The sequence below is a fragment of the Nicotiana tabacum genome, chromosome 1 (genome assembly GCF_000715075.1).
Source record: "Nicotiana tabacum cultivar K326 chromosome 1, ASM71507v2, whole genome shotgun sequence".
Taxonomy (NCBI): Eukaryota; Viridiplantae; Streptophyta; class Magnoliopsida; order Solanales; family Solanaceae; genus Nicotiana; species Nicotiana tabacum.
The window spans coordinates 76,403,020-76,427,556 of record NC_134080.1 but is presented as its reverse complement, the minus strand read 5'-3'; the positions used below and the strand labels follow the sequence as shown (position 1 = coordinate 76,427,556).

At 41.7% G+C, this 24,537-nt stretch overlaps 1 long non-coding RNA gene across 3 annotated transcripts; it reads right to left on the bottom strand.

Moving 5' to 3' along the window:
• Positions 1 to 10,604: 10,604 nt before the first annotated feature.
• LOC142180296 (uncharacterized) lies at positions 10,605 to 24,207 on the bottom strand. Of its 3 annotated transcripts, none has more exons than XR_012708664.1 (4): positions 23,747 to 24,207; positions 19,790 to 21,281; positions 18,757 to 18,822; positions 10,605 to 10,872 (listed from the first exon to the last, which is right to left on the bottom strand). It is a non-coding gene; the product is annotated as an uncharacterized LOC142180296 (long non-coding RNA). The 3 variants fall into 3 exon arrangements; XR_012708659.1 differs by lacking the exon at positions 10,605 to 10,872 and adding an exon at positions 17,974 to 18,235 and having other exon boundaries at positions 18,744 to 18,822; XR_012708660.1 differs by lacking the exon at positions 10,605 to 10,872 and adding an exon at positions 17,974 to 18,235.
• Between the last annotated feature and the right edge of the window lie 330 nt (positions 24,208 to 24,537).

Sequence of the window (24,537 nt, the reverse complement as noted above, 5' to 3'; positions counted from 1 at the left end):
TTATGAGAGCTTTGAGGCTATGCGCAGGTTGCTATGATGCTCATGAACGGTTATTAGACGTCTCCATACCGATCTGCAAGATTCTACTAGACTCGCTCATGACTCTTGAGACCTAAGGGAACCTAGTGCTCTGATACCATGTTATTACGACCCAAAATCCTCTAAGGGTCGTGATGGCACCGAACACCACTGTCAGGCAAGCCAACACCAAGAAGTTAACTAAATTCTCATTTTAATATTTATTGAAATCATTTCTTTTATACATTAACCAATAAATAATGAAATTCACTGAAACAAAAATGATGTCTTAAACAAACTTAATATTGAATAATCCCATAATCATCCCAGAATCCGGTGTCACAAGTGCATGAGCAATTTCTAGGATTTAAAATAAAATACAACACGATTACTGTCCGAAATACAATTGGACAAAAAAGAAAATACAATACAGTACTCTCAAGAAGACTCTGTTTGTTGCGGGTTGTCTCGAGGAGTGCAGCTCACCTAAGTCTTTGCATCGACCATGCCGCTGTGCCGAACTAGGCCACTAGACATACATGAGCCTGTGCAACAAAAATGCACAACAGGTGTACGAAAACAAGGTGTACCCAGTAAGTATCCCGCCTAATCTTGATGAAATAGAGACGAGAGGTCGACTTCGACACTTGCTAGTGGTCCAATAATGACATACCAATAATATAATAAATCGATAATTTTATTTAAAAAAATGGTTGTAACTCAATAGCATGAAGCAAGTAAACTTTTCTTTCATTAATAGGGAATTTCCCAATTCATTTTTCAAATTCGTTTTCATAATTTATACATTTATGTCAAGCCAAGGAGGCAATATCATTATTTACAACTTGCAAGTCAAGCAAATATGAGCATGCGCAAATCATGCCGAGGTCGTACGGCCCGATCCAATAATATTTAAATTGTGCACTACTAGAGGGTCGAATAGTGCGAACCATAGATGCATCTATTTAATCTACCGAGGCATTCAGCCTGTTCCACAATAGATAAATACATTCAAATAGTCAAATCAAGAATTCATCAAGGAACAATTATTCAGGAAAAGGCAAGCTTCTCTTTTAAAAATCAAGAAATGATGTCTAGCCTTTTTGTCACGACCCAGATTTTCCACCATCGGGAGTCGTGATGGTACCTACTAGTGAAAGCTAGGAAAGCCAATCATTCTGAATACTTTACCTTTTTCCCATTTTAAATCCTTTAATAGTTGTGATTTAACATTATATAAGCAGTGGAAATAAATAAGCGGAAGAACGAAACGTAGCAATTTAATAAAATTTTCCAATACAAATCCACAACAAAATTACCCAGAACTGGTGTCACAATCTCACAGACTGTCTAGGAGTACTACAAGTAAGGGTCCAAAAGACAAATACAACGATGTCTCTGAAATACATAAAAGAAACAAAATGGAAGGATAGAAGGAAACGCCAAGGCTTGTGGACGCCTGCAGGACTACCTCGGGTCACCTGAATGGACTGAAGGCAGCAACCTCACTGTGGTCCAAAAGCTACAACACCGGGATCTGCACACAGTGCAGAGTGTAGTATCAGTACAACCGACCACATGTGATGGTAAGTGTCTAGCCTAACCTCAGCGAAGTAGTGACGAGGCTAGGACCAAACTACCAAATAAACTTGTGCAGTTAAATCATATACAGCAGAAAAATAAAAGTAGATATTTACAGATAAAGAGGAGAGGGGAAAGCAAGTTGCGGGGAGTATCAGATAACAACAGAATACCAAAAGAGGAATGTAAAGAAACCAAAATTCAATTGCCAACAAGAATAAGAAAAACAAACACAGTATTCGCTTTTATTTCTTTCTTGTTGCAAGCGTGCAACCCGGTCCCATATCATATAATACCGTGGCAGCGTGCCACCCGATCCCATTTTATATATTACCGTAGCGGTGTGCCACCAGATTCCATTTCATATATTACCATGGCAACGTGCCACCCAATCTCATTTCATATATTACTATGGCGGCGTGCCACCCGTTCCCATTTAATATATTATCATGGAGGCGTGCCACCTGATCTCATTTCATATATTACCGTGGCGGCGTGCCACCCGATCCCATATACTATTCAACATCGGTCATAAAAGAATTTTGGCAAGGGAACAAGAGTATAACAACAACATACCAGCAAGGGAGACAATATCATAAACAATAATATCCCGACAAGGGAGATAATATCATAAACAATAACATCCCGGCAAGGGAGATAATATCATAGACAAATACATCCCGGCAAGGGAACCAACAATGATAATCAACATATTAAGCATGAATAAATCACACGGAGTCACAACAATTACTATACGAGACTCATGGGCATGCTTGACACTGACGTATAGATACTCGTCACCATGCCTATACGTCGTAATCCGCAATTAACACATAGCAAATAAGACACAACTCCTAATCCCTCAAGCTAAGGTTAGACCAAACAGTTACCTCGATGCCACGAACACAATTCAAGCCTCAACTACCGCTTTACCTCTTGTTTCTACCACATGTTTGCTTGTATTTAGCCACAAGTTACTTAACTATATCAATAAATGCTAAATGAATCAATTCTAACGCATGAAAATAAGTTTTCCAATGATTTCCCCAAAAAGTCAAAAATTAATCCCGGGTCCACATGGTCAAAACCCGAGGTTTGAACAAAAACCCGATTACCCATTCACTCACGAACCCTGCCTCGGCCTCTAGCACAGCCTCAGCTTCAGCCTCTGCCCCTCGTGGGAGCTGCTGTTGGGGGCTCGAGCTGCTGATCAGTGGATGAGAAAGCGCGTGTTCTCGCCATCTGCGAAAGAACAGAGGAGAAATTCAATTAGCATTGAGAAACCAAACTGTACGATAGGAAAGAATAGATGTGTACTTTTTTCTAACTCTGTAGCCTCTATGGGATAAATACAGGCGTCTCTGTACCGATCCCTCAGACTCTAAGCTTGTCCGTAAATTTTGAGACTTAAGTAACCTAGAGCTCTGACACCAACTTGTCATGACCCGGATTTCCCACCCTCGAGAGTCGTGATGGCGCCTACTAGTGAAAGCTAGGCAAGCCAATCATTCCAAATACTTTACCTTTTTCCCATTTTAAATCCTTTAACAGTTGTGATTTAACATTATATAAGCAGTGGAAATAAATAAGCGAAAGAACGAAACGTAGCAATTTAATAAAAATTTCCAATACAAATCCACAACAAAATTACCCAGAACTGGTGTCACAATCTCACATACTGTCTAGGAGTATTACAAATAAGGATTCGAAAGATAAATACAACGCTGTCTCTAAAATACATATAAGAAATAGAATGGAAGGATAGAAGGAGACGCCAGGGCCTGTGGACGCCTGCAGGACTACATTAGGTCGCCTGAATAGACTGAAGGCAGCAACCTTACTGCGGTTTAAAAGTTGCAGAACCGGGATCTGCACACAGTGCAGAGCGTAGTATAAGCACAACCGACCCCATGTGCTGGTAAGTGCCTAGCCTAACCTCAGTGAAGTAGTGACGAGGCTAGGACCAGACTACCAAATAAACCTATGCAGTTAAATCAAATATAACAGAAAAATAAAAGCAGATATTTACAGTTAAAGATGGGAGGGGGAAAACATGCTGCGGGGAGTATCAGATAACAACAAAATACCAAAAAAGGAATGTAAAGAAATCAAAATTCAATTGCCAACAAGAATAAGAAAACAAACACAATATTCACTTTCATTTCTTTAGGTTGCAGACGTACAACCCGATCCCAAATCATATAATACCCTGGCGGCGTGCCACCCGATCCCATTTCATATATTATCGTGGCGGCGTGCCACCCGATCCCATTTTATATATTACCGTGGCGGCGTGCCACCTGATCCCATTTTATATATTATCGTGGCGGCGTGCCACCCGATCCCATTTCATATATTATCGTGGCGGTGTGCCACCCGATCCCATTTCATATATTACTATGACGGCGTGCCACCTGATCCCATTTCATATATTACTGTGGCGGTGTTCCACCCGATCCTATATACAATTCAACATCAGTCATAAAAGAATTCTGGCAAGGGAACAAGAGTATAAGAACAACATTCCAGCAAGGGAGACAATATCATAAATAATAATATCCCGACAAGGGAGACAATATCATAAACAATAACATCCCGGCAAGGGAGATAATATCATAGACAAATACATCCCGACAAGGGAACCAACAATGATAATTAACATATTAAGCATGAATAAATCACACGGAGTCACAACAATTACTATACGAGACTTATGGGCATGCTTGACACTGACGTATAGATACTCGTCACCATGCCTATACGTCGTACTCTGCAATTAACACATAGCAAATAAGACACAACTCCTAATCTCTCAAGCTAAGGTTAGACCAAACACTTACCTCGATGCCACGAACACAATTCAAGCCTCAACTACCGCTTTACCTCTTGTTTCTACCACTAATTCGCTTGTATCTAGCCACAAGTTACTTAACTATATCAATAAATGCTAAATGAATCAATTCTAATGCATAAAAATAAGTTTTCCAATGATTTCCCCAAAAAGTCAAAAATTGACCTCGGACCCACATGGTCAAAACCTGAGGTTTGAACCAAAACCCGATTACCCATTCACCCACGAACCCAAATATATAATTTATTTTGAAATCGGACCTCAAATCGAGGTCCAATTCCCCAAAAATTAAAAATCCTAAGTTCTACCCAAAACACCCAATTTCCCCCATGAAAACCCTTGATTTTAAGTTGAAATCATGTGAAAAGATGTTATAGATTATAGAAAACGAGTTAGAAATGAATTACAATCGATTTGGAAGAGTAGTTACCTTTGAAAAATCGCCCAAAGGTGTTTTAGGATTGAGAGAGTTTGAAAAATGAGAAGTTTTCGGCTAAGTTATGATTTAGCAGGTTGTAGATGTCGCAATTGCGACCAGGATTCGCAATTGCGTACCCCTTCAGGACCTGCTATCATCGCATTTGCGATCAGATGTTCGCAATTGTGAACTCGCATTTGAGAAGGGAATGTTGCATTTGCTACAACTAGGGAATCTGGATCAATTGGCAATTTGTGTACCACCAAATCAGTACTCAAGCCTGGCATGTCATCATATGACCATGCAAAAATATTCTTTTATTCGAACAATGCTTTAATTATTTCTTCCCTAATTTGCGGTTCAAGATGAACACTTATCTTAGTTTCTCTGACATTATCTGGATCCCCTAGATAGATTGGTTCCGTTTCATTCAAATTAGGCTTGGGTTTTTCTTCAAAATGACTTAGTTCCTTGCTAATCTCTTCAAAGGCCCCATCCTCATCATATTCCGATTTATCATCACTCTCTATTTCTTGGATTATTATTTCAGAATTAGATTGACTTTTAAGACTAGGCCGAAGACTCCTCATGCATGTCATGTCATTGAAACCAGGATAAAAAGAATTGTACAAAGAAGAAAAGAAAAACAAAATAAGAGCTATCGTGAATAATGGAAAAGGGAAATTGCATTTCTTTGAAATTAAAGGATAACTGGGTTTGTACATCAACAAGCGAAAAAAATAAAAAATCTGGGTCACAACCCTGGAATGACCCAGATAGAAAGGAAAACAAAACAAACTACCAAGACTCCTTCCGGGTAGGGATAGGAGTAGCCTTCCAATTGTTAAGCTTTACATTCGGCCCGACGAACTGCACGTCCGCTTTGCTAGAACCTTCTCCAACTTCTACCACGTTCACATCATCAAACAACCTTTGGAACCTTTCAATTAAATCTTCATCAATGTCAACCACAGAACTTGGAGGTCGTCACTGGGCGTTTCCTGGCACCGGGCTTGACAAAAGACCTGGAGAGACGCGGGATGGACTTTGGAAGTGCCCACGCCTTCTGTTTCAACCTTTTAGAGCTTTTCACATCTGCCGCTGTAGGTTTGAATCCAAGACCGAACGTACACAAATTTTCATGGAGGGACACTGGTTGTATGATACTCTGCAGAGATGCACCCAAACCTTTACCGGGCACAAAGCCATTTTTTAGCATTTCAAAGGCCACCATGACTGATGCGGAGGTCATCTTTGGAGTTGGAACACATTTCCCTTCTGGAACTTTCTCGATCGGCACTGTTTCAAAAACCTGATAAACCCAGGGCCCTTTGTCATCTTCAACCTTAATGAATGGGACAAAGGCATCATTGTGAGCATACAAATTATCTTCGCCATGCACGACGATCTCCAGTCTATCCCATTCGAACTTGACCATCTGGTGCAGAGTGGACGAGACTGATTTAGTGGCATGAATCCAAGGGCGACCTAACAGCAAATTGTAGGAGATGGCCATGTACAATACCTGGAACTCCATGATGAATTCCACCGATCCTATTGTCAACTCAAGCACTATATCACCAACCGAGTCTTTTCCTCTACCATCAAAACCTCGAACGCATATGCTGTTTTTGTGAATCCTCTCATCATCAACTTTCAACTTGTTCAGAGTAGAGAGAGGGCAGATGTTTGCACTGGAACCATTGTCAACTAATACCCTGGTGACCACAGAATCTTCACATTTTACCGTAAGATAGAGAGCTCTGTTGTGTTCAGTACCTTCCACAGGAAACTCGTCATCAGAGAAGGTGACCTTGTTCACCTCAAATATTTTGTTGGCGATCTTTTCCAAATGGTTCATTGAAATTTTGTCGGGGACATGAGACTCATTCAGAATTTTCATCAGGGCCCGATGGTTCTCATCTGAGTGGATTAACAATGACAACAAGGAAATCTGAGCAGGCATCTTCCTCAACTGCTCCACAATGGAATAATCTTGTACCTTCATTTTTCGCAGAAACTCATCCGCCTCTTCTTCAGTCACTGCCTTTTTTACTAGGACTGGATTATCTTTGGATGTTTTAGCTTTCCTTAAATCTTTCAGGGCAAAGCATCTCCCCGAACGAGTTAATCCCTGGGCCTCATTGACTTCTTCTTTCACTTCTTTTCCCTTATAGGTCACTATCACTCGTTCATAGTTCCATGGGATAGCTTTGGTGCTAATTACAGGCAACTGGGTTACAAGCTTGATGATAATAGGATCCGTACGGGCACCCTCTACAATTATGATAGGCTTTTTTTCCACTCCTGGCAAAAAACTTTTGACTTTTCTTGCTTTGCCGCAACATCACTTGGGGATCCTTTCTTGACTACCACGAATGGTTCACCGTTTGTCCTGCCCAACTTGTTCACCGATCCTTCAACTGTTGGTTCTTTAACTGGCTTGACCTCACTGGACCGAATCATCATGATGATCTGTGAAAGCTTCTTGGGCTCCCCTCCCTTGTGTACTATCTCAATCATGTTTGTTTCCTCATGGGTTGGCAATGAGTTATGGTTGATGTTGGGTGCCTCTAGAGTCTGGACTTCAATCCGGTTTGTGTCAATGAGCTCCTGGATGGCATTTTTCAAGTGCTAGCACTTCTTCATATCATGCCCTAGAGTACCAAAACAATATTCACATCTCAAGGAGTAGTCAAGATTCTTTGGAGGAGGGTTGGGCAATTTCGACTCAATTGGCCTCAATCTATGGAATAGATTGGTATAAGACTCCCGCAACGAGGTAAAAGTTTTCTTCTGCTGTGACCTCTCATTTTTGAATGCTGGATTGGGTCGGAAACCTAGGTCGGTAGGGTTTTGATAGGCTCGTGGGGGTGGATAAGCATTTTGTGGAGCTGGGTAGGTGTTTTGTGGGGCTGGGGCACGCCATTGGCAGTAGGAATGAGGCTAGGTATATGTCTGGGCGTAGTGGACAGAAATATGAGGGTCCAGTGATGGGAAGTAGTATTGGGGTGGATTATATGGGGTTTGGGTGTAGGTTCGGTGATGGGGTCGAGGCTAGGTATATTGGTGTGACGGGCCCCTGGGTACAAACCATGATCCTGAATCAACTGTTGCCTCATATTCTTTCTTCTTCTTTCCGATCACTCCTCCAGTACCATTCTGAATAGCCTGGGTAGTCTCCTTGATAGCCGAGTAGCTCATAATTTTGCTTGATTTAAGCCCTTCTTCCACCATGCCACCCATCTTTACTACCTCATTGAAAGACTTGCCTATGGACGATATCAGATGGCCGAAATAGGTAGGCTCCAGAGCCTGCAGAAAGTACTCCACCATTTCGCTCTCCTCCATCGGGGGGTTAACTCTCGCCGCTTGTTCTCTCCAGCGAAAACCATATTCTATAAAACTTTCACTAGGCTTCTTCTCAATCTTAGTCAAAGACAAACGATCCGGAACAATCTCGATGTTGTATTGGAAATGACGAGCGAATGCTTGGGCCAAATCATCCTAGGTATACCATCTGCTATGATCCTGACGCTTGTACCACTCCAATGCCGAGCCACTCAGACTCTGGCTAAAGTATGTCATCAATAGCTCATCTTTCCCACCTGCTCCTATTATTTTACTACAAAATCCCCTCAAATGGGCCATCGGGTATCTGTGCCCATCATATAGATCAAATTTAGGCATCTTGAATCCCACATGCAGCTGAACATTGAGAAATAGACACAAATCCTTGTAGTCCACGCTCACCTGGCCTCCCAATCCCTACATATTTCTGAATGACTGTTCCAGGCTTCTAACCTTCCTGAACATCTCCTCATGTTCTGGGTTTTTAGGTAGTTTCTTAGTCTCAATAGGGAGGTCGAAACGAGGAGTATAGGAGTAGTGCTCTGGGGCCTTGAAATTAGGCTCAGGGGGATAGTATTGGTTATCTTGGGTTTGGAATAAGGGCTCACTAGAGGATCGATGGAGTGTAGCGGGTGGGGGTGCCACGAAAATAGGGGTGGCTGGTGGAGGGGGATATAGGATTGGTTTGGGTGGTGGTTCTTGTGGAGTTTGGGAAGTAGTGCCTTGGTAGTGGTGGTAAATGGGGAAGTCTAGAGATGAATCAACAGTGGGAGGTTCTTGGGATTAAGCCAGCTGGTGTTTCAATTTGTATAACTCCTCTTTCAGATTAACATCAGACTCTTCCCCCTCTCTTGACGGATCAATAACACTTGCATCCAGTTCTTGGTTAGTCATGATCAACTTGTCTTTGGACCTGGTGTTGTACGGGTGAGTTGCCAGAATGCCAAACAAACTAACCACCTGCCTGTACTTGATGACAACAAGAAAACTCGTTAGTGATTAGAGCTTAACAGATAGGCAATCTCACGTTGGGGGAATGCAATGCACCTAAGCAGTTAATCATTTCTATTATGCATTTGAACGGCTGCTTGCGTCATCCCGGCTTTCACTAGTTTCTATTCTGCAATCCCTTTCTCTCTTTTTTTTTTCATTTCTGCTTTTCCTTGCTTGACTCTTGTTTTTATCCTTTCATTCTCTCATTTTCCTCTCTTATTTTGCCATTATTTCTTTCCTACAGCTTTTCTTGTTTTTCTTTCTCTCTTTTTCTTTTCTCTTTTTTTTTCATTTCAAGGTTATGATCGAACTCTATGGGGATTGCCTACATATTATGATGCCGCATGAATCAGATCTTTGCGTAGTTCGGGAAGATCGGGAATAAAAGAAACAAACTAATGCTCTCATTTTCTTTTTCTTTTCTTTTTTTAATTACCTTAATGACTATTCTGATGAGAAAAAGAGAAATAGAAGAAGCAAAACCTTTTTTTGAATTTCCTATACTTAATGTTATATAAACTGTTCTAAACTCAAGCTTAACGAGCATATATTTTTTGTTTTTTTTCTTTTTGAAACAAATACTCTATGGAAAATTATTAAGGAAAAAAACCCTAGAAGAGAAAACATATATTTTTTTTTGATTGTTTTTTTAGGAAGAAAATCTAAAGAATAAACCAAAGAAAATATTCTGAATTTTCATTTGATATCCATGAAGAAATATTTCGAAGATAACATAAGATGAAGTATGTTTTTTTCTATGTACTCTAAAGTTCTAGTTAAAATAAAAAGAAAATATTTTTTTTGTTTTTTATATATATTCCCCAATGGAGAACCTTAAGAGAAAATTCTTTTTGGATTTTTGGAATTAATATCTTAAAGAAAACTTTTAAAGAGGTACTAAAAGAAAATTCTCTTTTTTTTAATTTAGTCTTAATATACTAAAGGAAGTATAAAATCAATTTTTATTTTGAGTTCTAGATATTAATTTTCTAAAGGAAAAACCACCTCAATTTTTTTTTTCATTTCTAGAATTAGTATTCTAAAGAAAATTTCTAACGGAAATATAAAACACAAAAGCTCTTTTTTTTTTGGATTTTTGAGTTATAACACACTTTTTCAAATACAAAATAGAAAGTACAATAACAAAAGACTCGACATTACTGTATAAAACTAGAAGGTATAAGACGACATGAAAAGAAAAACAAACTCAAAACATAAAAAATAAAAATGAAAATCTTCTTAAGCAACTCCTGAATAAGCGATCCTGACTAGATGGTCCCGGGGTATTTGTGTCACGACCCTAACCCGGACCCGGTCGTGATGGCGCCTCTCATAATGACAAGGCGAGTCGACACTTCCCATTTTTCCAATTATTAACAATTTAGCATTTAAAAATAGTCAAAACATGAATAGATAATCGAAAGCAGCAGATAATATCATAAATACGCGGAAGAACAACCCAACACAGCCCTAACCGGGGTGTCACTAGTCATGAGCATCTATAAAACCTAATACAAGTCTGAAAGGTCTACAACTAGTACAAAAGTCTGATATGAGATAGAAATGATAAAGAGGGAGAAACACGGGTCTGCGGACGTCAAGCAGCTACCTCGTGTCGGGAGCTCTCAACTCGCACTGGCAAGATCAGCAATGCCTGAATCTGCACATAGGGGTGCAGGGAGTAAAGTGAGTACTCCAACTCAGTGAGTAACAAATGTAAATAAAGACTAAAAGCAAGAAATCATGTAAGGCACAAAGCATTCTATAATGAAGCAGTAAAACCAAATAAAATCAGTAAATCAGTGAAAGATACGTAAAGTTCTTTATCTCAAATGTAGTTTCATGAAAAGTTTTTTCAATGATTAAGCAGGTAATTGATAGTCAATTAAGAAAAATAACCACATAAAGGTTCGCCCCTCGGGCACAGTATCAACAACCCGCCCCTCGGGCAACATTTTAAAACAGTACCAGCCTTTGGGCATTCAATCTCACATCACAATGGGTACTCGCGCTCACTGGGGGTGTACAGACTCCTGGAGGGGCCCCTTACAGCCCAAGCGCAATAACAAACCATCTCGTGGCATCAAACTAGGCCCTCGGCCTCATATCAATCAAGCCACCTCGTGGCGTACATGTCTTAGGCCCTCGCCCTCATATCAGTATCAGTGTTTCCTCACAACATAGGTCATCGGCCTTACTCAGTCAAAAATCCTCACAAGCCCCTCGTGCAATAGTAAAACAGTGTTTCTCAGCCCAAACATCGTTTAAAAATATCATTTAAGCCTTAAAACAGAGTAAACATGGCTGAGTATAAAAACAGTGAAAAATAACATGATTGAGTTCAAGTATCAAGTTAAAACAGTGAGGAAATATCAATAAAAATCCCCGAAGGGTTCAAATAGTTGGCACAAGGCCCAAATATGGCATTCAGCACAAATAATGATGATGACAAATAGATTTCAGTCAAATACGCAGTAAAATCATCAGTCGGGACGGACCAAGTCACAATCCCCAATAGTGCACGACCCCACGCTCATCATCAAGCATGTGACTCACCTCAATATAGTACTACGATGTGCAATTCGGGGTTTCAAACCCTCAGAACATCATTTACAATCATTACTCACCTCGAACCGGTCAAATCTTTAACTCGCGATGCCTTTGCCCCTCGAATCGGCCTCCACTCGCATCGAATATATCCAAAATCAGAATGAGGACGTCAAAATATGCTAAGGGAACAAAGCCCAAGCGAATAATCAAAATACAACACAAATTCCGAAATTACCAAAACCCAACCCCCGAGCCCACATCTCAGAATTCAATAATTTTTACCTCAATAGATTCCTTATCTCCCCGCGAGTTCATAAATATCAAAAGTTCTCAAATCCGACCCCAAATGGTCCTTCAAATCCACAATTAAAGACTTAAGTTTCCAAGCCCTAGTTTCCCCAATTTTAACCTTTGATTTACATAATTTCTAGCTTTAATCCATAAAATAATAGCATAGGAACGAGTTTTAGGTCCAAATTCCTTACCTTAATGAGGTTCTCTTGAAATCCCTTTCTCAAATCGCCCAAAAAGCTCTCAAGCTGAGGTCGAAAATGGTGAAATAGCTCAAATTCGCGAAATAAAATAACTTATATGTTCTGCCCAGACCTTTTCGCATCTGCGGCACAATACCCGCTTCTGCGGTACTGCATTTGCGGTTAAATCATCCACTTCTGCGGAAATCACTTATCCAGCCTAAATCGTATCTGCGACCACACTTTCGCATCTGCGACATCACAGATGCGGCCACCTTACCGTTTTTGCGGTCTCTGCTCACTGACCCTTTTTCGCTTCTGCGGTGGATGTCCCCAATCCGCAGGTGCGAAAATACCAGAAGCAGCAATTCAGTAGCTGCAACAACAATCCAAACTTCCCGTCAACCATCCGAAATCGCCCCGAGGCCCCCGGGACCTCAACCAAAAGTACAAACATATCCTAATACCTTATTCGAACTTGCTCCAATCATCAAAACACCTCAAACAACATCAAATCACCCAAAACACATCGAATTCAAGCCAAACTTTCTAAAAATCTTCCGAATTTCGCTTTGATCAAAAACCCAACCAAACTACGTACGAATGACCTGAAATTTTGCACATACATCCCAACTGATGCAATGGAACTACTGCAATTCTCAGAATTCCATTCTGACCCCTATATCAAAATCTCATCTACCAACCGGAAATCGCCAAAATATTAACTTCGCCAATTCAAGCCTAAATCTACTCCGGACCTCCAAAACTTATTCCGATTGCACTACTAAGTCCCAAATCACCTTCCGAAGCTAACCAAACCACCGAAACTCACATCCGAGCCCTCTAATACATAAGTCAATGTTCGATTGACTTTTCCAACTCAAGCTTCCTCAAAAGAGACTAAGTGTCTCAAACCTTACCAAAATCATTCTGGATTCGATCCGACCAACTTGATACCACATAACACGGATATCAAAGCATAAGGAAGTAGAAATAGGGAAAACAAAGCGGTAACTCATGAGACGACTCGCCGGGTCGTCACATCCTCCCCAACTTAAACAAACGTTCGTCCGCTAACGAATCAAGAAATATACCTGAAGCCTCAAACAGGTGAGGATATCTGTTCCGCATGTCCCGCTCGATCTCCCAGACAGCCTCCTCCATGGGCCGACCTCTCCACTGCACTTTCACTGAAGCTATATCCTTTCACCTCAACTTTCGAACCTGACGACCCAAAATAGCTACTGGCTCCACATCATAAGTCAAATCATCATCCAACTGAACCGTGCTGAAATCCAAAACATGAGACGGATCCCCAATATACTTCCGGAGTATAGAAACATGAAATACCGGATGCACACTCAACAAGCTGGGTGGCAAAGCAAGCTCATAAGCCACCTCCCCAATCCTCCGAAGCACCTCAAAAGGACCAATTAACCGCGGACTCAATTTCCCTCTCTTCCCGATCTCATAACACCCTTCATGGGCGAAACCTTCAACAGAACCTTCTCACCAACCATGTAGGACACATCCCTAACCTTCCTGTCAGCATAACTCTTTTGGCTCGACTGCGATGTACGAAGCCTCTCCTGAATTACCTTCACCTTTTCTAAGGCATCCTGCACCAAGTTTGTCCCCAATAGCCTAGCCTCGCCGGGCTCGAACCAACCAACTGGGGATCTACACCACCTCCCATACAAAGCCTCATATGGAGCCATCTGAATACTCGACTAGTAGCTGTTATTATAAGCAAACTCTGCGAGCGGAAGAAACTGATTCCATGACCCTCCGAAATCAATGACACAAGCACGCAACATGTCCTCCAATATCTGAATGGTACGCTCGAACTACCCGTCCGTCTAAGGATGAAACGATGTGCTCAACTCAACCTGAGTACCCAACTCTCGCTGCACAGACCTCCAAAATTACGATGTAAACTAAGTGCCCCTATCTGAAATGATGGAAACTGGGACACCATGCAAACGAACAATCTCCCGGATATAGATCTCTGTCAACCGCTCTGAAGAATAGGTAGTACACACAAGAATGAAGTTCGCGGACTTGGTCAGCCGATCCACAATCACCCAAATAGCACCGAACCTCCTCAAAGTTCGTGGAAGCCCAACTACAAAGCCCATAGTGATCCTCTCCCACTTCCACTCTGGAATATCCATCTGCTGAAGCAAGCCACCCGGTCTCTGATGCTCATATTTCACCTGTTGACAATTGAGACACCGAGCCACAAATCCTACAATGTCTTTCTTCATTCTTCTCTACCAATAGTGCTGCCTCAAATCCTGATACATCTTCACAGCACCCGGATGAATGGAATACCGCGAGCTATGGGCCTCCTCCAGAATTAACTCCCGAAACCCATCCACATTGGGCATACAAATCCGGCCATGCATCCTCAACACCCCATCACCATCAATGGTCACATCTCTAGTATCATCATACTGAACTCTGTCCTTAAGGACAAGCAAATGCGAATCATCATACTAGCACTCTCTGATGCGATCATATAAGGAAGACCGAGAAACCACACAAGTCAATACCTGACTGGGTTCCGAAATATCTAATCTCATAAACAGATTAGCCAAAGCCTGAACATCAACTGCAAGAGGTCTCTCCCCAACTGGAATATATGCCAAACACCCATACTCGCCACCTTTCGGCTCAAGTAATGGGCCACCACATTGGCCTTTCCGGGATGGTACAATATAGTGATATCATAATCCTTAAGCAACTCCAACCACCTCCGCTGCCTCAAATTGAGATCCTTCTGTTTAACAAGTGTCGGAGGCTACGATGACCAGTAAACACCTCATAAGACACACCATACAAGTAATGTCTCCAAATCTTCAGTGCATTAACTATGACAGCCAACTCTAAATCATGAACGGTGTAGTTCTTCTCATGGGGCTTCAACTGACGAGAAGCATAACCAATAACTCTACCCTCCTGCATCAATACACAACCAATTCCAACTCTCAAAGCATCACAATACATGGTATATGAACCTAAAGTTGATGGCAAAACTAACACTGGAGCTGTGTTCAAAGCTATCTTGATCTTCTAAAAGCTCTCCTCACACTCGTCTGACCATACGAATGAAGCACCCTTCTAAGACAACTTGATTAAGGGCGATGCGATAGATGAGAATCCCTAAACAAAATGGCGATAATAACCCGCCAAACCAAGAAAACTGCGAATCTCTATGGCTGAGGACAGCCTAGGCCAACTCTGAACTGCCTCTATCTTCTTCGGATCAACCTGAATACCCCCGCTGGACACCACGTGCCCTAAGAAAGCCGCTGAACTGAGCTAAAACTCACACTTGGAGAATTTTGCATAAAATTTTACCTCCCTCAATCTCTGCAACACAACTCTCAAATGCTCTGCGTGCTCTTCTTGACTACGCGAGTACACCAGAATATCGTCAATGAAGACTATAACAAACGAGTCAAGATAAGGCGGGAACACGATGTTCATCAAATGCATGAACACTGCCGGGGCATTGGTCAGCCCAAAAGACATCACCAAGAATTCATAATGACCATATCGGTTCCTGAAAGTCGTCTTAAGAATATTCGAGTCCTTGATCTTCAACTGGTGATAACCTGAACGGAGATCAATCTTGGAGAACATTTTTGCTCCCTGAAGTTGGTCGAATAAATCATCAATGCGAGGCAAAGGATACTTGTTCTTAATTATTACCTTGTTCAATTGCCTATAATCAATACACATCCTCATAGTGCCATCCTTCTTCTTCACAAACAGAACCGGCGCACCCCAAGGTAACACACTAGGCCGAATGAACCCTTTATCAAGGAGTTCCTGAAGCTGATCTTTTAATTCCTTCAACTCCGCTGGCGTCATACAATATGGCGAAATAGAAATGGGCTGAGTGCCCGGCACCAGGTCAATACCAAAATCAATATCCCTGTCCGGTGGCATGCCCAGCAGGTCTACAGGAAACACATCAGTAAAATCCCTTACAACTAGAACAGAATCAATACTGGAGTCTCAGCTCCGACATCCCTCATAAAGGCTAGATACGAAAGACAACTCTTCCCAACCATACGTTGGGCTTTCAAGAATGAGATTACTCTATTGGGAACATAATCAGTCACACCTCTCCACTCGATCCATGGCACACCTGGTATAGCCAATGTGACTATCTTAGCACGACAGTCCAGAATAGCACGACACGAAGATAGTCAATCCATGCCCAAAATGACATCGAAATCCACCATACACAATAACAAAAGATCCACACGGGTCTCCAGACCCCCAATAGTCACCACATACGACCGATACACACAGTCTATAGCAACAGTATCGCCCACCAGGGTAGATACATGAACAGGTGAAGCAAGAAACTCACGGGGCGAACCCAAATAACGAGCAAAGTATGATGACACATAAGAAAAGGTAGAACTAGGATCAAATAATACAGAAGCATCTCTGTGGCAGACTGAGACAATACCTGTAATGACAGTATCTGAAGCAATAACATTGGGTCTGCCTGGAAGTGCATAGAAACAGGATTGACTGCCCCTGATCGACCTCCCCCTCTGGGGCGACCCCTAACTGGCTGGGCGGGTGGTGATGAAGCAACTGGTGCTGAAGCCGATGACTGACCCCTCTGATGGGATGAACTAGCAAAACAATGAGGACACTACCTCTACATGACCCATCTCTCCACACTCATAACAACTCCCAGATGCTGGAGAAGGGGACTGAAGGGAACCCTTCGTACCAGAGTAACTAGCAGATGCACTCGTATAGAAAAGCCCTGGACTGATGGAGCACGGGACGAACTCTGAGATGGAAGGGCACTAAGTGATGATTGGCCCTGATGAGAACTATGAGAACCGTGACCCGATGATGCCCCACGATAACCTAGGTGAGCTGGCTGAGCATGCCTGAATGGACGGCCTCTGCCATGCTGAAACTGACCCCTCGAAGGAGTACCACTGTAACTACCAGATCCTCGAGGCCTCTTGGCCTCCCTCTCCTCGTGCTCCTGGCGACGAACAGACTCAAATCTCACGGGCAATAGCCACAACCTCCTTGAAAGTAGCACCAGTCACCCTCTCCTTGGTCATGAGAATACGGAGCTGATAGGTAAGACCATCAACAAACCTCCTAATCCTCGCTCTATTTGTTAGAACCAACCAAATGGCATGATGAGCTAACTCGGAGAACCTCAACTCATACTGCGACACGGTCATCTCTCCCTGACGCAACCACTCAAACTGCCTACGCAGCTCCTTTCTGCGAGACTGTGGCACATACTTCTCTAGAAAGAGAACGAAGAATTGCTGCCAAGTAAGGGGTGATGTACCAACAGGCCTACACCACTCAAAATCCTCCCACCAAGTAAAGGCAGCTCCAGAAAACTGATAAGTAGTGAAAGCGACCCTACTGGTCTCCAGAATACTTGCTGTATGAAGCATCCTCTGACACTTGTCCAAAAAGCCCTGGGCATCCTCGCCCTCTGCACCATTGAAGGTTAGAGGCTGAAGCCTACCAAATCTCTCCAACCTACGCTGCTCATCCTCTGGCATGGCAGAAACTACATAGTCTTGAGCAACTACAACCGGATGGGCTGGATGTGCCCCCGGCGTCTGAAGTCCCTGCACAACCTGCTCAGGTGTGCGAGCGGTGAGAGTCTGATTACCTCCCCCCGCCTGAGAAGTAGCTGCGGCTATAGTGGTTGTAACCACCTGAGCTAAGCTAGTGCAAACTAATAAGATCTAAGCCAAGGCCTCCTGAAGACCCGAAATCACAATGGGCACAGTTGGTGCCTGAGCTGGTGTTGATGGAGCATCCATGGCTGGGACCTGGTCCTGAACTAGGGTAGCTGGTGGATCTACATGTGCTGCCCTCGCTACTCTGCCTCTACCATCACCACGACCGCGTCCTCGGCCTCTGGTAGTCACTATTGGTGGTACTAGGGGTCGTCCACCCGACCAGTAGCATTGTCCTCACCATCTGTGAGAGAGTATAACAAAAAATGTTTAGTACTCGGATCAACAAGTTCGCACGACAAGAATTTCAAGAATATGAAGTTTTTCCTAAAGGTTCTGCATCCTCTCGAGGATAAGTACAGACGTCTCCATACCGATCCGTGAGACTCTACTAAACCTGCTCATGACTCGTGAGACCTATGTAACCTAGGCTGTGATACCAACTTGTCACGACCCTAAACCCAGACCCGGTCGTGATGGCGCCTCTCGTGAAGACAAGGCCAGCCGACACTTTCCATTTTTCCAATTATTAACAATTTAGCATTTAGAAACAGTCTAAACATGAATAGATAATCCAAAGTAGCAGATAATATCATAAATATGCGGAAGAACAACCCAACACAACCCTAACCGGGGTGTCACTAGTCATGAGCATCTATAAAACCTAATACAAGTCTGAAAGGTCTACAACTAGTACAAAAGTCTGATATGAGATAGAAATGATAAAGAGGGAGAAACACGGGTCTGCGTACGTCAAGCAGCTACCTCGTGCACTCCAAATATCCGCCGGGAGCTCTCAACTCGCACTGGCAAGATCAGCAACGCCTGAATCTGTACACAGGGGTGCAGGGAGTAAAGTGAGTACTCCAACTCAGTGAGTAACAAATGTAAATAAAGACTGAATGCAAGAAATCACGTAAGGCACAAAGTATTCTATAATGAAGCAGTAAAACCAAATAAAATCAGTAAATCAGTGAAAGATAGGTAAAATTCTTTATCTCAAATGTAGTTTCATAAAAAGCCTTTTCAATGATTAAGCAGGTAATTGACAGTCAATTAAGAAAAACAATCACATTAAGGTTCGCCCCTCGGGCACAGTATCAATAACCCGCCCCTCGGGCAACATTTCAGAACAGTACCAGCCCCTTGGCCATTCAATCTCATATCACAATGGGTACTCGCGCTCATTGTGGGTATACAGACTCCTAGAGGGGCCCCTTACGGCCCAATCATAATAACAAGCCATCTCGTGGCATCAAACTAGGCCCTCGGCCTCATATCAATCAAGCCACCTCGTGGCATACAGATCTTAGGCCCTCCGCCTCATATCAGTATCAGTGTTTCCTCACAACATAGGCCCTCAGCCTTATTCAGTCAAAAATCCTCAAATGCCCCTCGGGCAATAGTAAAACAGTGTTTCCCAGCCCAAACATCGTTTAAAAATATCATTTAAGTCTTAAAACAGAGTAAACATGGCTGAGTATAAAAATAGTGGAAAATAACATGATTGAGTTCAAGTGTGAAGTTAAAACAGTGAGTAAATATCAATAAAAATCCCCGAAGGGTTCAAATAGTTGGCACAAGGCCCAAATATGGCATTCAGCCCAAATAATGATGAGACAAATAGATTTCAGTCAAATACGCGGTAAAATCATCAGTCAGGACGGACCAAGTCACACTTCCCAATAGTGCATGACCCCACGCTCATCATCAAGCGTGTGCCTCACCTCAATATAGCACTACGATGTGCAATTGTGGGTTTCAAACCCTCAGAACATCATTTACAATCATTACTCACCTTGAACCGGTCAAATCTCTAACTCGCGACACCTTTGCCCCTCAAATCGGCCTCCACTCGCGTCAAATCTATCCAAAATCAGAACGAGGGCGTCAAAATATGCTAAGGGAACGAATCCCAAGTGAAAATAATCAAAATACAACACAATTCCTGAAATTACCAAAACCCGACCCCCAGGCCCACATCTCGGAATTCAATAATTTTTACCTCAATAGATTCCTTATCTCCCCACGAGTTCATACATATCAAAAGTTCTCAAATCCGACCCCAAATAGTCCTTCAAATCCACAATTAAAGGCCTAAGTTTCCAAGCCCTAGTTTCCCCAATTTTAACCTTTGATTTCCATAATTTCTAGCTCTAATCCATGAAATAATAGCATAGGAACAAGCTTTAGGTCCAAATTCCTTACCTCAATAAAGTTCTCTTGAAATCCCTCTATCAAATCGCCCAAAATGCTCTCAAGCCGAGGTCAAAAATGGTGAAATAGCTCAAATTCGCAAAATAGAATAACTTATATGTTCTGCCTAGACTTTTTCGCATCTGCATCACAATACCCTCTTCTGCGGTACCGTATTTGTGGTTAAATCCTCCGCTTCTGCGGAAATCACTTATCCAACCTAAAACGCATCTGCGACCACACTTCTGCATCTGCGACATCGCAGATGCGGTCACCTTACCGCTTCTGCGGTCGCTACTCACCTGAACCTTTATCGCTTCTGCGATAGATCTCCCGCACCTGCGGTCCCCAATCCGCAGGTGCGAAAATACCAAAGGCAGCAATTCAGCAGCTGCAACAACAATCCAAACTTCCCGTCAACCATACGAAATCACCCCGAGGCCATTGGGACCTCAACCAAAAGTACAAACAAATCCTAATACCTTATTTGAACTTGTTTCAATCATCAAAACACCTCAAACAACATCAAATCACCCAAAACACATCAGATTCAAGCCAAACTTTCTAAAATCTTCCGAATTTCACTTTTGATCAAAAACCCAACCAAACTACGTCCGAATGACCTGAAATTTTGCACACACATCCCAAATGACACAATGGAACTACTGCAACTCTCGAAATTCCATTCTGACCCCTATATTAAAATCTCGCCTACCAACTAGAAATCGCCAATATATCAACTTCGCCAATTCAAGCCTAAATCTACTTCGGACCTCTAAAACCCGTTCCGATCGCACTCCTAAGTCCCAAATCACCTCCCGAAACTAACCGAACCACCGGAACTCACATCTGAGCCCTCTAACACAGAAGTTAATGTCCGGTTGACTTTTCCAACTCAAGCTTCCTCAAAAGAGACTAAATGTCTCAAACCTTACCAAAATCATTCCGGATTCAATCCGACCAACCCGATACCACATAACACGAATAACAAAGCATAAAGAGCAGAAATGGAGAAAACTTAGCGGTAACTCATGAGACGACTGGCCGGGTCGTCACAGTCTGTCATGCTCAAACTCTGGTAAGTAAATCCACACCTGTATAAGAAAACTGGAATCAACACTATGTGAGAAAATAACATTTCCTACTAGACACATGTAAGACATGGTTGTGACTATTTTTCTAAAATTAACCTATGTGGCTAAAAGTAGCTAAAAATGCAAGATTTGGCTAAGATCTCGCGAAGCCAAGAACCTAAACTCACTAGGAAGATTGGACCCTATGTCGGTTGCCTTTGTATCACGCCCCGAAAGATGAGAATCAAGTATGCGTAGTTCGGGCAGATTGGATACGATCGAGAATTATAAAAACAACTAATTTAGAGGAAAAAAATTGACTTTTTATTTTTGAAAAAAATGATGAAAGTAAACTCTTTTTGGATTTTCTTTTCCCCTTTTTTTGAAAAAAAAATTAATGGGAAAGTGCAAAATCTTTTTGATTTTTTTTTCATTTTTTTGGTTTTTCCTTGAAAATGTGTCAAAGAAAATTATAACTGGGCCCTACTTGCCTCATTTTTATACTTCAACCTCTTTTCTTTCTCATTTACCCTCAAACCTCATTGGTCCGCCAAATGACCCTTTTACCCTTGAAGAAATGCAATATGTAGCACATACGATGCATCAAGCTGGTCTGTTATTTTGGGTACACCTATCCTAGACGGACCCAACCCCTGTGTTGAGTCCCCAAGGTCAAATGCACGTGATGCAAACAAACGTTCCTACTAGGGACTCGGTCATAAGGTTATGTTGTTCTAGTTTAAACCTGGGGTTGTGTTCTTGACCTGGCTTACTCAGAGCGGACGACTCGAGCCGAAGAGGGGATAACGTACCGGGAGTACTAAAGTCTACCCGGCCTTGTGCTAGCCCAGCCTCGTTCTACTTGGTATAACTTCTACAAAAAAAGCGGGCCATGCAAACGTGTGCACCATTTTCAGAAGACTTAGAGGGGTGGCGTAAGAGGAAAGTTATATACAATTCAAATAATATCAAAGTGGTAAACAGATAGCATTTAGCACAAAAGGTTCACAGAATACGGTAATATCAACAATAAATAAAACCAAGTAAAAATCATTTTAACAAGCTCGAATTCTCGAACCCTGAACCAAAGATTCTGGGTTCTTGTCCCCAGTAGAGTCGTCAGAGCTGTCACACCTCCTTTTCACTACCCCCGAGAGGGTATAAGGGAGTTTTTACAAATTTAAGTGACAATCGATATGGGATTATTTATTTAAAAATCAAAGTCGCCACTTGGGATAATTTATAGTGTCCCAAGTCACCGATTAAAATCCCGAATCGAGGAAGTTGACTCTATTTACGGTCTGCGGACACAGAAATCTGGGTAAGGAATTCTGTTAACTTGGGAGAAGGTGTTAGGCATTCCTGAGTTTCGTGGTTTTAGAATGGTCTCATTGATCATACTTGGCCTATTAAAATTGTTTAATTACTCAACTAGAACCTATGTGCATTTGCCTCTTTTAATTAAGAAATTATCTTGAAAGGGGTTACGCGCACGTGTACCCATTTGTTTGGTGCATCAAAAATCACGTTATGCGAACGTGTCCATAATTAGTAACGTTTTATTATTATTAAGAAAGTTTGGCCAAAGTTGCAGGAACGCATACTCCGGTTTTGTTTTTAAAATCCTAATCTCGTCACGCGAACATGTACGCAATCACGATGGTATATTAAACGGTCCTAAAGCAACTACGAACATTTGTCATTTTTATATCTAGGTTATGAAGTTAATACGAGGGTCATGTATGATTAAATTGTGGATCGCACACCTCGGACTATATGAACTAAATTTAATTTAGCGGCCTATTAACAACAATTTTATTATTAAGAAAGTTTGATCGAAGTTGCGCGAACGCATAATCTGAATTGGTTTTTAGAATTGTAATCATGTCACGCGAATATGTACGCAATCACAATTGTATATTGAACATGCTTAAAGCAAACTGCAATGTTTATGAATATTATTCTTTCGAAATTTGGGATTATTAGCCCTATAAACTTTTAACAAACTACTATGAATTATTTACAACTTAACTTGTTCTTACTATTCTATTTCAAGGATTTGTTGAAACTAATTGTAGATGAAACAAAATAAGTTAGAACAAGAAGATATCTATTTGGGAAAAAGAAAAAAAATAGACAAAAACACTATCAGAAGCGAACAGAAGCAGTAAACAAAAGCATTTTGAAATGGTAATGTATAATAGCATTTTCAAACAAGTAGACTCTCATTACACCAAATCACATTGATTATAACTAAATATGAGCGTCCTATTCTGCAAGGGCACATAGAGAGTTTAACGGAACTGTGTTTCTACTAAAAATAACACTAAAGTTTACCTCAGAATATTAGAGGGCATTTCACAGGTTCATCCATACAAAAACGTTGCAATTCTTGAGCCAATTCGGCACCAAATCTTATCAGAAACAAATCCACTAAGTAATAATACTAACAAGAACATAAGGAACGGCAGAAGAGAGAAAAGAACCTCGATTCCGACTGCCTCGACGGAGCTGAACAGACCCAACGAACAGAGCTAGCGACCTACGAACGGGTTTTAACGAGACTCGATCTCAACGGAAACGTTACACTAAATGGAACGACAAACTTGTAACTCAGTCGACAACCCCAAACGAGCTCTCCACAAGCTTTAAACGAACTCCATTGATGAAACAAAATTCCGTCGCTGGTTTCCGGCCATTTTCGGTGGTGATGGAGTTCAGTCGAGGAAGAAGAAGCAGCAGCAGCTCCAAGTCGAAGAAGGAGCTCAACCCTTTTTGTGTAGGTCTTTTCAATCAAAAAACAAAATAGCCCTGCCTTTGGTCTTTGGTTAGCTTTCTCGATTTTTTGTGTATTTTTGCTGAAGAAGAAGATGAATATCCCTTTTGGGGAGTCAGCGGCGCTCAGCTTTTTTTGATTGTCTTAGGGGTCTATGTTTCCTGTATTTTCGCTGATAGCCCTTAGGTCTTAGGGGTCTAGGTATTTATAGGGTTTTTTAGGATAAGGGATATGGGCCTAGGAATTATGGGCTAGGTCCGGAAATTACGCTTAAAAATGGGTTGTTTGAGCCCAAATTTTATTCTTTCCCTGCTAACAAGACTAAAAATATGATCTCATTTATTAATTAATCCAACTTAAGTAAAATAACTATTAAAATAAGACTGACTGTTAAAACAAAACTATTTTTGGTATTTTTCAAGATTTAAAATGACTACAAAATATTAATGAAACTATTTTTTATAATTTTTATTTTCTTGTAATAAAATAAATTAAAAGAGT